This window comes from Boleophthalmus pectinirostris, unplaced genomic scaffold (genome assembly GCF_026225935.1).
Source record: "Boleophthalmus pectinirostris isolate CB_2022bp ecotype Guang Dong unplaced genomic scaffold, ASM2622593v1 HiC_scaffold_7, whole genome shotgun sequence".
Lineage (NCBI taxonomy): Eukaryota > Metazoa > Chordata > Actinopteri > Gobiiformes > Gobiidae > Boleophthalmus > Boleophthalmus pectinirostris.
In genome coordinates this window covers 14,043,908-14,060,473 of record NW_026571473.1, presented here as the reverse complement: position 1 = coordinate 14,060,473, position 16,566 = coordinate 14,043,908, and the positions used below count along the sequence as shown (strand labels likewise).

General features: G+C 40.4%; 1 protein-coding gene across 1 annotated transcript in view; it reads right to left on the bottom strand.

Moving 5' to 3' along the window:
- ptprsa (protein tyrosine phosphatase receptor type Sa) overlaps nucleotides 1-15,512 on the bottom strand; it is a 250,934-nt gene extending 235,422 nt beyond the window's left edge. Inside the window, exon 1 of the mRNA XM_055164546.1 lies at nucleotides 15,275-15,512. The gene's annotated coding sequence lies outside the window, so the exon portion shown is untranslated. The remainder of the gene's footprint in view (nucleotides 1-15,274) is intronic.
- Nucleotides 15,513-16,566: the final 1,054 nt, after the last annotated feature.

Here is a 16,566-nt window from a genome sequence, read left to right as displayed (position 1 = left end):
AATTTATTCCCAAAAGCTATCCTAAAAACATGAGCTGCAATAAATAAATAACATGATGAGACACTGAGTAAAAAAAGTTATTTATGAAACACTCTACAGCTCATATTTTATTGCAGTACAAAAAATATACCAAACTGTTCCCCACTACTATAAAGAAGTACTGAACCCCAAAAAGAGAATGTAGTTTGCCCACATAACAGCAGTTGGATGAAGTTTCTGAGGAAAGTGACAGCTGCTCGTCGAAACACGTCAAGGTAAAACAACACATTTTCTCTAGGACGTAATTTGGGTTGATTTTTTGTGAAATACGTGACTGGATTAAGCTGGGTACAATAACTAACATGGTAATAAAAAACGGTGGTTCATCTGAGGCAGTAGTTTGTAGAGATTTTTGCCCACTAACCTTAAGTTTAGTGTCCTTTGCAAAGCACATCATCTACTATGTCTCACCATGAATTCTTCCATAGTTTTGTCTTATATTTAACTGCAAAATGAACAGACAGTGAAGTAAAATTTTAGTCTTGGGGTTCATTGGGGAGTATTTTTGGATTGCAATGGAGAAAGCTTAGTTAGTATCCCCAGCTGCGTAATGATGCAGACTCATAACTCAATGGATGAGATAGACTTGAGTAACTTTGAACCCTGAGAACTTGTGAAGGGGTCATTCATGCTCTCGTAGCTCACTCTTGACCCTTAACGTGAAGTTCAAAGGTCGTGTGGTTTGACATGAGAAGAAAACATACTTTCCTTCTCTCACAAGATGAATCAAAGTGATAAACACGACAGCTGTGGAAAAAAAATGCCGTCCTGTAGTGGATCTGAGTGATTTATATGGCGTGAAGAGATAGGTGGGGGCTCCGGTAGTCCCATTCCTGGAAAACTGGGAATAGTTAGGAATGGGAAAACAAGACATAGTAAATAGAGTGCGAAAAGTGCAAGGAAAAAGTAAGGAAGCTGGCTGTGGAATAGAAATCAGGTAGGCTCAGCGCTCATTAGCTCGCCCGCCACACACAATGCCACAGAGCAATGCACCTCCCAAGGACATGAATTAAACAGAGAGCCCAGCCGCCTTGGAGGAAAGGCGCCCTGCCAGCACTTAGCCAGGCCCCATAAACAAAGCAGCGAGCATTTGTCACTTCCTCTTCAACCAACAAAACGACAGGAGAAATAAATTACCTTAAAGTAGACCCCATGTTCCCCCACTGCCTTTGCAACCGTACTCAGCTTACCACCAAGCAGAGCAAAGCAGTATGCAGAAATGTACAAGAAATCAAAACACAGAGTTATACAGAGAGATCATAACTATACCGCATTCATTGTAGAAGGAAAAATGGTCCATCAAATATTTATATGAAGAGAGACTGAATCAATGCATCAGAGTATCTTCTATAGTCAAAGGTCTTTGTTAAATCCAGTTAAAACATGTCCATGCAGGTAAGTTCAAGTATGCAGCGTATATATTACTGTGTGATGGGCAAGTTCAAACCTAAAATGTAGTTCTGTTAAGCCAATGAATGGGGTAGTGCAGTGGTTCCCAAAATGGGGTGCAGGTACAACGGATGGTGGGAAGGTGATTCTCCTGACCGTACGAAGAAGTGGAATTAAAGACCTGTTCTTAAGTCATTTCTTCTGCATTCTTATGTTAAAGGGAGAATCCAGAATTTTGGACACAGGACATCATTTCCAAATTAGAGTGTTGGAAACGTGAGGAGACACTTTTTTAAAATATTCCATCTAGTCCTTGTGTTTGCAGAGGTCACTAGTGCTAGGCTAGTGCTGTCAATGGCCATAGTTAGCCTGCCACTAAAAACAGTCTTACCCACTCCACAAAGAATCTGACGCAAATCTATTATTACACCAAACTGTCGATGTGAATGTCTGTGTTGATAGAATAATTTTAGAAGTAAAACTAACCTTGCATCGCACAAATTGTCACATGTTGAGGGACTATTTTTTCAGCAGCAGCGGAATTTTACTTTGCCGGTAAGGTAGGTGCTAGGTGATATCAGTCCGCCGCTGCCAAGCTTTTTATCAGGAAGTACTACTCGCTGCTGCTGCTCAGATATAAATCCTTCAAATCCAAAGTTGGTTTTACTTCTAAAAACGTTTTAGCAACATAGACAATTACATCGACAGTCTGACGTTACAATAGTTTTGCTTCGGGTGCTTTGTGGAGTGGGTAAAAATGTTTTTAGTGGCAGGCTAACTATGGCCATTGACATAAGCTAGCCTAGCACCAGCGACCTCTGCAAATACAAGGACTAGATGGAATATTTTTAAAAGTGTCTCCACACGTTTCCAACACTCTGGCTCACTAAGAAATGAGCTCCTATATCCAAAATTCTAGACTGTCCCTTTAAGATAATTTATTTAATTGACAATTGTGATTATGTGGGTCAAAATATAACACTAGGTCCAAAAAGTAATTGCAGAACGAAGGTCATTTCAATTCTATCCAAAAAAAGTAGACTTAGATGTAAAATGCTGTGATATTAACCACTGTTCATGGTGCCAATAAATGAGCATAACTGTAAAATCACAATGTTTCTTATCAGAATAATCACAATTCTTAAATTAGATATCTTCTTCTTCTTCTTCTCTAGCCCCCATGTTTTCTCATTATAAATACAGACAGGAATGCATATCCTTCCATGCCTTAAATTCTACACAAAATTTAAACTCAGAGTATTGATAGTTTACCAGTATCATTTCACATTCCTGTTTGACACCCTTTCACAAACCTGTGGCAAAAGCAAAACTCCGCACAAAAGCTTCAAATTCCTGAGACAAGAGTCAGGGGATGTTTGTACAGACACATCCTTTCCTCCATTGATCACCTTTACACGGTCGGACAGGGAACACAAAACAGACACCTGGACACGCCACCTCTGGGACCACCCGCACCCGATTTGTACTTGTCTCCGATCCCACAGCAATCTGCATCTTGTAAAACATCTCCCACTTGTAACATAAACGAACACACAAGAAGTCCTTTTTCTTCTGCTTAATTTGCCCGACCCTCTCCACCGTATTCCCCGTTGTACTGTGAAGAGCACTGGTGTTAAGGGTTTGCCTGGCATCCGGCCATTAAAACTGCTGCTATTGAGCTAATCTCCAGAGAAAACACAGGTTTGTTAATCAAGCCAAAGCAAAACAATTACTGGAATCCAATAATCAATGGATGCGGACAAACAATAAATCCTTACAGGCTGCTTCACACGGATGACAGGAGCTGGGAAATAGGCTCCCCTCTAATTAAAGCCAAACGTGATGGTATGCTATCGCTACCTAATAGCAATGCCACTACGCTATTTAGCTCATCTGATTAGTCTGTTTGACACAAGCACAGTCTAATAGCTATTACAAAGACTCCTTTTTCTAGAATGATTGCTCAACAGCTGGTAGTGTGCAGACCCGTGAGGTTTCTTCCCTCTGAGTAACACTGTTGGCAATGAGTAAGGAGAGTGTGGGCTTCCAGTAGCTATGGAGATTGTGTATAAAATGTCTGTGGTCCTAATGATATGTAGATACATGCAGATGGATATCTAAAATGGCTACCACAGCTATAACTGAAATACTGGTTAATGAAATTCAAGAGAGGCCAAGTGAAATGTTTTAACTAACCAACTATGCACAAATATAGGGTCAGAAAGACTGGAGATTTAGAAGCTCGGAAGGTGATGCCGGTTGTCTTTCGCTGAATCCAAAATCCGGAGCTGGCAGCACATGGATAGAAAAGCTTAATAGGTTTCAGGGAATTATAGCACAGGGGAGCGAGCTTCCCGGTGAATGCTGAGTAAATCAGGTGAGACAAATCTGGTGGGTTTAAAGAGCCGTACGAAAGATGCTAATAGCCCAAAATAATCAAGTCATGCCAGATGTGTTATAGAGTTGTCAAAAAAAAAAAAAAAAAAAAAAAAAAAGTACTCAATTTAGTATCAAAAGTACATACTAATTGGAGTAAGTATCAATGCTCAAAGACTTTTTATAGTTTATTTCATAATTACATAGTTGCAAAATTGGACTTTCAGACTAATATAGACCATATGGTGATATTAAAGAGGGTATATATTGCTAAATGATCTTTTTTGAGCTTTCTACCATATTATAATATTGTTACCTGATCAAAAACATGTTTGAAGTGCTTTTCTGAGTCATTTATGCAATTAATACTCCAGTGTATTATTTCCTCTTTTAAGGAACTGCTATAGTGCTTAACAGTGACCGCCCACCCCGTAGTTCTGAAACTAAATTTGCCGTTATTTTTTCTCATAGTCTTTTTTCTCATAAAAGTTTGAAAGTTTGCTAATCAGATAATCGACTACTGTAATTTCCAGACTATAAGCCGCTACTTTTTTCTCACACTTTGAACCCTCTGGCTAATATATGGACGGATTCTTTGTTTGGCACATTGTACATTCATATATACGATCTATGGTTTGTCAACACAGAGGATACACGCAGCCTGAGTGCACAAAGCGTCGCTGTTTGTGCGGGTAACACATGGATCTAAGGTTAACATGATGTTGCTACACTAGCTAGCGATATTGTCAATGCACTCAAATAGTTTATCGCCATGTGAGAAAATAAGTTATGATGCTTAACGAACATTAGTGAGGGGGATTACGTCTTATCTGTATGCATAAATGACGAGAAGAAATGTCTCAAACTTCAGTAGTCAGGCATCCACTCATACCTGATTGATAGAACTAGCCCTGCCCCCGAGAGAGTCTGAAACCTGCTGAAATCCTACGATTCACTGACATGATACAGACAGGACAGAGGCTCTTTCTGCAGGAGACATGCGCCGTAGAGCGCTGGGAGAGACGGGGGTGATGTGCCGAGGAAGATGCTGTTTGATTGAGTTTTGAACAGTTATTTTGCGCTTCATACACACACCCTCCTCATGGAACATACGCAAAGAAATGCAGATGATGCAGCTTTTAAGAAAACAGCAATTGATGTGGCTGTTGAAGAAGGAAACAGAGCTGCTGCACATGAGCTCGGCATCAGTGAGTCGATGGTGAGATTTTGGCGATGGCAGCTTGACGAAGTGACTCAATACAAAAAGACGACAAAACTTTTAGAAGCGATAAAAACTTATGGCCTGAACTTGAAAACGTTCTTGAAGACGTGGACACCTGTAGCTTATATTCAATTGGGGCCTATATATGTACAATGTAAAAATTCTGTTAAAATTTACTTGACATGGCTTATATTCAGGTGCCCTCAATAGTCCGGAAAATATGGTGCCTGGTTAATAAGGACCACAAGAGCTGTTTCTGAAACGTTATAAAGCACCAAGTTACTAAAACATTTAGCAGAATCTTGCGTTTTAAATGTGCTTTTTAGAATTTAAACAGCCTTGTTATGGATATTAGTTACCACGTAGCTGCTTAGCTTCCACGGTGTCTGACTATTCTTGAATTAGAATGACTACTTCCGGAACTAGAGCAGGCTGTCATTGTTGAGCTCCATTTAGTGTAAAAATTACACAATGGTTAACTAAAAGTACTATTTTCTAAATATCATTTTGGTATAGAAATCAAAACTGAGTATTGATCCTTCTCTTTCTTCTTCCTCACTGAACTTGAGGTACAGTGACAAAACTAATATGTAGTCTTGGAACCCTATATGACTATTTGGCTTCTTTCCACTTCAAACATTGCATTGGATTTTGGATTGATGTGTTGAGTGAAGCTGACAGGCATTCCCACTTAGCACAATGGCAACAATAATAAGTCTGCCGTGATCAATAACCATTCATGACTTGCTTTAAAAAGGTCCCATCCTCCAGCCTTTTCCTATCCATCTTTTCCGGCCTCATTTCCAGTTAGTCCTTCCTGTCTCATCTATAATTCTAACTCTTCTCCCCTCTCTACTCTCACAGGGCCAACCTAATCACATTTAGCTCAATTTAACTCTATTTTCTGCAGTTTATGTACAGTATCTCGCACCATTTCTCTTGTTTCTCAGTGTAATATAAAATTATCAACTTAACTTTTGATTTCCTGTCAGCTTTTTTCTTTGTCTTTTATACCACTTTCAGTACGCTTCTCCAAACTGATTTCTATTGCTGCAATCAATGTTGTGTCTTAAAAACATGAAAAAACAAACAACAAAAACAAGTTCATTTTAAGAAGGTTGAAGTCATTACAGGTACTCCTCACTTTTGTAAAGCATTCTTAACGTCCCAATAATACACTTCAATGAGTTTATAGGAGTGTTTTGACTAGCACGCATTAGTATTACTTCCTGGTTTGCGGAGGATAAAATTTATTTATAATTACATGCAGGCAAATGATCATGAACCAGCTGGAATTATTTCCGGTGATTTCAAAAAGACACATAGTAAATACGTAGTTTTTAATAGCTGTAATAATTAAAGGGGTTCTACTTTTTTGGTGGATAGGTTTGACTCCATGGAGATGTTGCTGCTTCGCCTGGAATGTCCCACAGTATGACATTAAATGTATCCCCAAGGAGCCAATTGGGTGGACACATCCAGGACAAGTCGCAGGTTAAGTCTGGATACTAAAATCACAAATTAGGATTTCTGTTCATACGTGATTGTCAAAACTACACATTTTTTTAGACACAAATTAAAACAGAGCAAACCTTATTGTCCTGTGTGAGCCTCCGTACACCTGCGCTCTATACTAACCTCATACATCTGTGTCCATTGACTGTGTGGCCTCCTGCAGCCCACGGCTCACAGGTTTCCCATAGCACATTGTTGCATGGCGGTGGAAGCTTGCACAGCATTCTGCCATAAATAATTGAAGAGGCCCCACACGGCCAGGCACGCACAGTCTAAATGGATTATTGTGGGAGATCAATGCTGGCCTGTGAGGGTTTTATTAGAGGCTGCTGAAGAAGCGTACAAGGCCATTGCCCCAACTCTTTGTCTTAATTTCACCTGATCGTATAGAGCTCGGGATCCAACATCAAAACTGTTATGTTTCTGGACACACATATGAAACATCTATAGAGATATAATTGTAAAAACGCTATAAAAGGTATACAAAAAACCTGTGGAACAAGCTGATAAGATCCTGATCATTACTGGATGAATGTTAAAAGCCCCGTATGCAATTTCACAATATGTCTGCTGTGTGCTGTCTGCATCTGATTATAAAATGTTTTATATTAGCATGCTAGTTGTTATCTTTACTGTCATGACAAAACTCAGAGAAATAGCTCTTATGAACTCATTGTGGTGAATAATTAGGATATTCAGAATGCATTGGGAATAACTATGAACCAGAGCAATCCACATACAATGAACTAGTTCCATTTTTTACTTTTAAGACAGTAAAAATCTTTATTAGTATTCAGCATCTTAAAGTCTTCATTGGTTTAACATTAGCTGACTGAAAATCCTGAGATGAAAAAGCACAATTTCAAGCTCTATACAGATTTGTGTTACAGCCAATGCCCCCTCCCCCTGCTTCTTCAACAGCCCGCCCATCCTCGGTCATGGTGCCAAGTCGCAGCGGGTCGCCAGTCTTATTGCTCACTCTAAATTAAACATAAACGCCCGTCCAGGACAATACATGAAAGATTTATGGTCTCTGATGCTAGGTCAGTAGTAAACAGTCTACAGCCTCTAGTTAACCATGCCGAGATGCCAAGCGACCAATGACATCACTCCCTACTTTCTATGGAGGAATGGGGGAAGGGCCGAGCGTGGTGTGACCTTCGAGAGTTACAGCGCCAGAGGGCAGTTGATGGCTGCAAGTGCAATTAAACCCACAGCATGCACCTCTCCCTGGAGATCTACATCTGTCTCGTCTGGTAAGAAATGGGCCCATAGTCTGTCTGAAAAAAATATATCACAAACACTACCGTGGGATTAAGTTCTTCAGAATTTCTTTTATGAATTGGTTTTAATTTACCTGTTTAGGAAGAAATGTGGTGGTTGTGGTTAACAGCTAGGAGGTTGGATTTAACACTGAAGAAAAGACAGTTGAAATATCCAACACCCAGAACAGGGATCAGTCCACAAACTTTCAAGTTGGGCAAATGCTCTACTACTGAGTCACCACCATATATAAAAAAAAAAAAAAAAAATGTGTTTCTCACCTTCCACGGTGGTAGGTCTCTCTCACCCTCATTCAGCTCGGGTCCTCTACCAGAGGCCTGGGAGCTTGAGAGTTCTGCGCAGTATCTTTGCTGTTCCCAGTACTGCACTTTTCTGGACTGAGATGTCCATTGTTTTTCCCGGTATCTGTTGTAGCCACTCTTCCAGTTTGGGGGTTACAGCCCCGAGTGCTCCGATCACCACAGGCACCACTGATGCCTTTACTTTCCAGGCTTTTTTTATATATATATATATATATATATATAAAAACACACTTGTTGCTCTTTTGCTGGCAAACAACAGCAGTTCTTCAATTTAAGTCCTTTGAAAAAAACATGGTTCAGTCTTATACCATACTATGAATTAGTTTCAGGCAACATCACGACATTGTAGAAGGTTATTAGCCTGATTCATCAGCCGGGTTCACTTAGTAGAAAATGTCTGTCCAATCGCTGCTATTTGGTTGTGATGTATGTGATGTGCCACTAACGGGGTTAACTGGTATATAAAGCTTTCCCAAATTCCGTAGGAAGAAGGGCAATAATGTCTTTCTCTTTTTTCTGGCTTTAAATCTTCAGTCTTGGGAATCGCCTACACAAAATGTATGGCTCTATGCTGATTGGCTGGTGCGTAAACTCGCATTTCCAGGGTTTTTGCAAATGGTCTAGTCTATTCTGATTCCTGCCCTAGTTGCTGGAGAGAAGTGAAATTGAGCAGAAGCACTAGGTGGCGCCAGTCTGCCTAGAAAGTTATGGGGTCTAGTCACCAAAAATCAAGTTCAACATTTGTGATTTCAAGTTTTTCATGGCAAAACACAAAGGTATCCATATCGAAAACTGACTCTTGCCTGGCATCGAGTAGTATGTCATCATTACACTTTAGGATCTGAAAACCACCAACAGTGAACTCAAGAATGCATGTTTGACTACTATAAGCATGTTTAATCACGTCCAAATATTATCTATAGTAAAGTTCCTGTGAGTCAAAGTATGCAGCTTGCGGTTGAATAGGGCACTTTTGAATGTTTTGTCCTTGCACTTGTTATTGGGTGGAATACACACTCCACACAGATATTAAGAGTGCAATTACCCTTGAGTAAAGAGCTGTTGAGAGTGAACATGCTGATGGAAATTGAACTGTGTGACTGAGACATGTTTCTCTTTTGCTGCTGACACAGAACTGCTGCTACACTCGTGTTACTCCATTTGGGCTTTTCCTGTTACTTTGCTTCTCGTGATTTCTTATGATCCAAGCTGAAAATAAACAATACTGCGCAGAAAACCAGTAATGTGCTTTTAAATGACTACACATCATTTGTATTTCTTTTTTCACCTGCTTGTCTCCATGGAGATGTAACTGCTAAACCTGAAATGTTCCACAGCATTAACATCTTTCATCTATTCACTCAGACATGCCTTCATTGTCATTAGTTTGTACCAGGATTCACTTATCTGACTCATAACTTGGCCTTATGGTGTCACCTGCTAGTCTCAAAAAAAAAAAAAAAAAAACAGATGGTGGACCTGTAAACACAAAAGTTAAGTGTATCATTAAAGAACATTTACATCACAGCTAAAAAGTAAAACCGCCTTACCTTATTTACCCATATTTTATCGAAATATGTAATGATTTTAACGACAAGACCTCCTCTTTGGTATATTCTGGAATACTACTGTACTGTACAACTCATTGATCAGAGAAACAACATTTACTTTTGATGCCTAACGCCTTTGACATACAAACACAAACTTGAGACTTTAAATGGCATCCTAAACTACTCAAACTACTATGCAGCTTCTCTGTTACAGCTTTCCATGTACCAAGGAAATATGTACACGTCAAAGCCATTAAAGTGTCACCGCTCGCCTCAAACCAGGTCAGAATCTTCATAAAAAACTCACTGAATACTGTATTTTGTGGCCTCATTCTGGCAGTCAACTCTCTCTCTGAAGAGCCTGTATGGAAGGTCTATCTGAAGTGACACCACAGTGGGGGACAAGGACATTCCCGCTCCAGCATACAAGAGCTCATTTAAATTGGGATTTGAAGACCATATGGTTTTTGACAAGATGAACTGTACAATATGCTGAACAGCGTCGTATTCTAAAAAAAAAGAATTACAGAAACCTTCTTTTGCACGTTATTGATGGTCAAAGAAAGTTTGTGTATGTGTTACTGCAAATATGCTGTTATTTCTATTATGGTATCACTGAATGGGATACAGGATATGGTTGATACTGATGCAGATTGTTAAGACTCCAGAGCAGCTGATATTTTTGGGCAAATAAGTAGTTTTGTTTTTATTATTTCCCCCAAATTATGCTATTAAAATTTACTGCTGTACATTACTACTGACTGCTGTAGTCATGTACTGTGCAGTTATCTCTTCACATTAAAATGTTAAAATAAAGCTTTGTGTGTACTCTTTAGGCAACAGATTAGTCAAAATAAAATATCGGCCTGTGCTGGAGATTTAAGGATGATAGGCCATAATCGAAAAAGTGCAAATATCGGCCAACCAACGTATGGTCTATCTGTTACAGAGGTGGGACCAAGTTGTTGTTTTGCAAGTCTAATGTAAGTCTCAAGTCTTTGACCTCAAGTCCGAGTCAAGTCCCAAGTCAAATACAGGCAAGTCCAAGTTGAGTCTCTAGTCACTGGTCCATAACTCCAAGTCAAGTCCAAGTCATCTGCTTTGAGCTTCAAGTCATTTCAAGTCTTTAAACCAAAGTACCAAATATAGCTTAGATTTTTACAATTTATATGAATTTTAAACTAAACTGTTCTTAAAAAAACATAGTATATTTATATATAAGTATTTATAGAATATATAAGAGTTGTAGAAATGTTAATTTTTCCTTTTTAAATGTCTTGATGAGATCTTAGTGTGAATCATTATGGTCAGAATAGAAAGAATGTAGATTTAAAAGTGCTTCTCAAGTCTTCTCAAGTCACAGGCCTCAAGTCCAAGTCAAGTCCCAAGTCACTGACTTTTATGTCCAAATCGAGTCCCAAGTCTTACTCCATTTTATCAAGTCAAGTCTCAAGTCCTAAAAATAGTGACTCCAAGTCACAACTTGCAAGTCCCCATCTCTGATCTCTAATACAGGATAAAGATATAATACAGTCATAAGAACCTAAACCTTTGTAAAATAGTAGTAACATTTATAATAAGCAAGTGTCCGCCACATGCTTGACCCCAGGGAGATTTATTTCTTTGCCCAAAATGTTCCTCAGTATAGCATTAAACTTGTCTGTCCTGCTTCTATTGAGTTATAGGCACATTTAGTGCTCAAAATTTCATTGAAAAACATGCATTCATACCTGTTGGTGTCACCTGTTTGTCTCTATTCAGATGGAGAAGCTTAATGTCATACTGTGGAGCATTCACACACACAACAACTCCATGGATACAAGCAGGTAGCAAACCCTCCAGTTAGGTAATGAACCTTTGAGTAATAATTTTTGTACATTTTTGGAAAGGCAGAGAGTATGATGGACGATATACATGCGATTCTGTATAAGTACTTAACTAAAACTGTGTAGCAGATCTTGCAGTTCCTCTGTAAGTAAAAAGTAGTTACTCCCATGACAACCAGCATGTACGCATAACTTAAGATATGCTCTTGTACTTAAGCAGTACTTTTTACCATTTGGCTTCCGTGGCTTTATTTTATCTGCAAAGGTTCCATTTTTACAAGCAGCACTCATCCACTTCCCCCTCTAATGACTTGACCACACGCTTGGCTCACTCATGGTCTCACTGCCGCATTGGCTGTAAACGACTTATATCGTTAATGTATTAAAAGTATATGTGCATGAGTAATTTGTGTTGAGGAATGGGCTGCCTCACGTGTGTGCATTTATTTGCGCTGGCCGGACCGCTGACAGGTGATGAAGAGGTAGAGCTGCAGGGGGAGGAAAAACTCAACTTGAGCTTGTCATCCAATCACCCATCTCATACATACTGAGACGTGCCCCGATTGATTTCTGCTTGGAATGGATTGTGCGGAAAAGGGGGAACGTGCTCAAAAATCCATGGTAGTTTGGGTCAATATGAGCTATCTGCGATTTCTTTTGCTGAAAGCATTAAGATCCAAATCCAACTATGTTACAGGTCAAGTTTGTACTGGTCCCAAGCCATGTTGGAAAGGCTTCTGACTCAAATTCTCACATTCTTTCATTTGCAGTCATAGATTGCAGAATAAATAGGTCAATTTTCTAGTTTGGTACTGAAAAAAATGCATGGTTTTATTTATAATGTAGCTAGAGTGCATGTGTTTTAACTTGCTCCCCAAGCTTTATTAAATGTTGAGCACTGTTTAAGGAAGGGCATCTGTAGTTAACAGGTATAAAAACTTGTTCGTACCCCAGACCACAAAATGTATTGACAACATAGACTGATTGTGCAGATGTGTCAAGCCTGAGTGACTGAATATTGTCCAGTTTTTTGCTTTTCTTTTTGTTTTTTGTTATGTTATGCCATGTCTGTATGTTATATTAAAGGTGCACTGTGTAACTTTTTGGTCTTGTTTCTATGGATATGTCATTGCTGTGCCTGAAATGTTCCACAGTATGACATTAAACAGCTCTACCTTACATTTGTTCAATTACAGGTGTTTCTAATACTAAAAAATACCTAGAGAAACAGGCATTCTGACTGTGAGTGGGGTTGGCCCTCCACAGATCTGACCTAGTCTCCATGAAGATAGAAAGGTTTAACCATACTGTGTGTACAAATCCAGACAAAGCAATAACATCTCCACAGAGAAAAGCTTTTGACGGACCCTCCACTAGAAAATTTACACAATGCACCTTTAATGCTACTGACCAAATTTCTTCATGAAGAAATGAAATACACAAAACCTAACCAAACGCAATTTCACATTATCCACTTCAGATATTTTGACAAGACTTACATTATCATAACACAGAACACAAATTCAAGTGGAAATCTGTCACCAAGCCCAATAAATAAATGAAATTAGATGCGTTCTTAAGAGTGAAAAACATCAGAATCGTGGCAAATCATTATGAAAAAATATGTGCTATAGAAACATGAACGTTTAACAAAAAAATATATCGTCTATTTTGGAACGTGTTGCTGAAAACTACCAGCCTACATTCAATCTGCTGTGCTAAAACTGTAGGCTAGAGAATGTCACACTTCCGAATACGGCATCCTATATAATTCCATGATTGTTTAGTGTGCACTTTTTGCTTTGTTTCCCTCTTTTAATTGCCCCGTAGGATATAAATAGGGCTATTTAAACAGGCCTCTGAGCATGTCCAACACGGGTACTTGATCGTGCTGTGAACAATGCGGCGTGCGGGGGGAACGCTTCATAAAACCTATCCAGCCCATTAGCTTTGAGGGAAAGACTCCAATAATGGCTGTCCTTCTGCATGTCTGGAGTGAAGACAGCATTAAATGGGGAGTGAGTGATTTCTCCTGCCCAGGTTAGCGAGCATTATCTACAGATGGGCACAGCCTCTTCGCCAGTCGTCTTAAGTGTCTCTCAGCTGTCCAAAACTGAAGCAAAACGTGTGAATGTGTTAAAACGAATAAAAGAACGTGGGACTCTAATGGCAGCTCTGCGTGTGACGGAGAGGATTTTGTGTTTATTGTTGCCAAATTTTTTAACTTTCTACGATCTGGCGTGTGGACTAAGCAAGTCTTTAAAAACGGAAAACTGATCCAGAACATTGTTTCTCTAAAGCCGTCCTTAAAAAGCAACTTGACATTATGAAGAAGGAAAATATGACTATGACAGATGATACAGTAAATCCATTGGGTTTAGTCAAATAATCTTGGTTAATTTAGGTAATGGGCTGACTCAACAAGGGGGTGTGGTATTGTTGTGAAAGGAGAGGAGGGGGGGTCAGTCCAAATTTCTCATGTGATGGAGCATAACAGGGAATTGTAATACACAGCAACATCATAAATTTGATTACATTACATTGCAGCGTGAGCCTGTAGCCATTTGCAGGCACCATAAAAAGCTATAACTAAGTTAGCACGGGTACAGAGAAAAATGAATAAAGCCATTTTCTTTTAACAACCAGGGCGAGGGCGAGATATTGTTCCCTCTTCTTTCTCTCCTTGGCTTTTATGAGCTGAGCATGGATGCGGGCTGTACTCAGTGGGGTAGAAACGGGAGTGATGAGAGAGAGAGAGAGAAAAAACGCACAGCTTGAAGATTTTAAAACTAGGGATCCGTATAAATGAAATGCAATTAAGCCTTATTGTATGCAAATAGTAGGAATAGTAAATTAATTTATCTAACAAAACGAGGCAACAAGTCTGAAAATTACATTTGGATGTTTGCTTACATTACGCAAGGCATGATATTCTTTGTTATAGCAATATTAAGGTGAGGTTCCAGCGTGGATTGTAACGGATTTCTTATGCTGCTATTATCAAATCAGGCTCTGTGAAAGAGGAAGATGGGGCAATGGATGGAGCGGTGCACGGAGAATAAACTCCAGTGATGAGCGCGTGATCCGCAAACTCCAAACCCGCTCACTGGGGTGTGTGGAGACAGCACCAAAAGCAGCAAAGCACGGAGCTCTCAGAACGCGAGCATTTCTCAGTTTAGTCGCTTCATCTGAGTGAGGAGCTACGGCGCGTGGGTCTGATCAATATCGCCATACGCGGGAATTTCCGTTTCTTTACGACAAAAGCAACGCATAGCTCCACTACACTTGCTTAATCAAACACCCTAACGCGTAGAGGTGCACTTAAATGACGAGCCCACTTCTAAACACACCTCCGCCCCACGCGCAACATCCACGAGCTCCAAAGACAACCGGGGGGATTGAGCAGAAGGGGGGGAGGCGAGGCTTGCTTCATTTTGGGAATTCTCCACGGGGGACTATTGAAATGGAGAATGCACCTACGCGTCGGTCGTTTGTGGAGTGATGGAAATCCGCGTTACTGTGGAATGAGCGGCTATAGGAGCTGCCTTGTCGCGTCTCCCACTGAGTCCGGGACCACAAAGCGTGTTTCATTATAGCAAGAGCCCCGCGGTGCCGTTTGGATGAGATTCTCTGCACAATTCTAAACGCACGGTCCCATTTACGGACGTGAACAGGAACGCTCAGATGTTGCAGGAGTCACATTTGCAGAAAACGTTCACATTTTAGAGGAAAAAGTGTCGCAAAGTGTAACAAGAGGTGGCATGCGCTTACCGTTGAGGAGTTGGTCGCTCTTTCTCCAGCTTTTTTAAACCCTTCACGTCTTCATGGTTAAAACAAACAATAATCCTCGCGTTAAACGTCTGCGTCCCGGGTGCAAGTCCGGTGAGGGTGCGTGATGCGCGGTGGTGCGTCTCTTGTGATTGTTTCAGTGTAATTTTAAAATCCAGCCGAGGAGCGCAGGTTGCTCGGGACGCGTCTGGCACAGCTCAGAGGAGGAGGACCTCACTCAGCTCCCTCAGCAGCAGCAGCAGCCACCACCACCACCGTGCGCAAGCGGAGAGAGCGGCGTGTGCGTGCGTGTGCGTGCGTGTACGTGCGTGTGTGCCCGCGCAGGGGAAGCTGAGAGAATGATGTCATGCGTCCGGCTCTCTCTCTTTCTCCAAACGGCACTCAACTTACAAATCTGTCCATCTGACCATCTCCATCAATGTCATTTTGCAATTAGAGGATTAATTACGAAGCACAATCCATTTACAATATATTTGCCAGTTAGTTAGAAACATATTTTACTTCAATAGCCTATTTTAATAATAATTCATCACAAATCTTGCACATTTTATTACGCGGCCAAAATCTCCACGATCACGTTTACGCACATGGTTAACTTGGCTACAAAAAATGAGTTTATTTTTACAGTGCGATCAAAAACGTGATGAAGTCATGTCGTTTTCATCCGCCTACTTTCAAGGTGTTGTCCACTCGCTTCGGCAGTGCAACAGAGCCCGGGAGAAGGGCGGCAAGGCTGGGATAAAACGCACCAATACGCGCCGGGTACTGCGCCTCAGCGTCCTCCCTCCCGAGCCCGTCTTAAAGTTAAAGGCGTGCCACGTCTCACTTAGAGCTTATCAGATGCAGCGATGGAAAGATACGGGATGAGGGAGTGTTCTGTATGTTGTAGCCTATATAGTTACAACTTTTCACGCTTTTTTACACAAATTGTTAAAATTACGCACAACTGACTCTTGTGAGCTTTAAGCCATGTTATAATGCTGTTACCTCAACAAAAACATACCTGGAGTTTTGCTTCATTCATGTTGACTAATGAGTAGGAGTAACCCTGCATCATTAGTCTGTATAAATCTCCAAATCTCAATATGCTCTATTCCACCTTGTGATGTCATGCAGTGGTAGTTTTCAAGTTAACAGCTCCCCTTTAATCTTTCATTCAGTAGAGATAGGCAGCTCCAATCTGAAATTAACCAAATGTTTCTAGTGAAAGTGTATGGAGTTTAAAAACACAGTGGCTCACTTCCTGTATCACCACATGACATCACAAGTTGGAA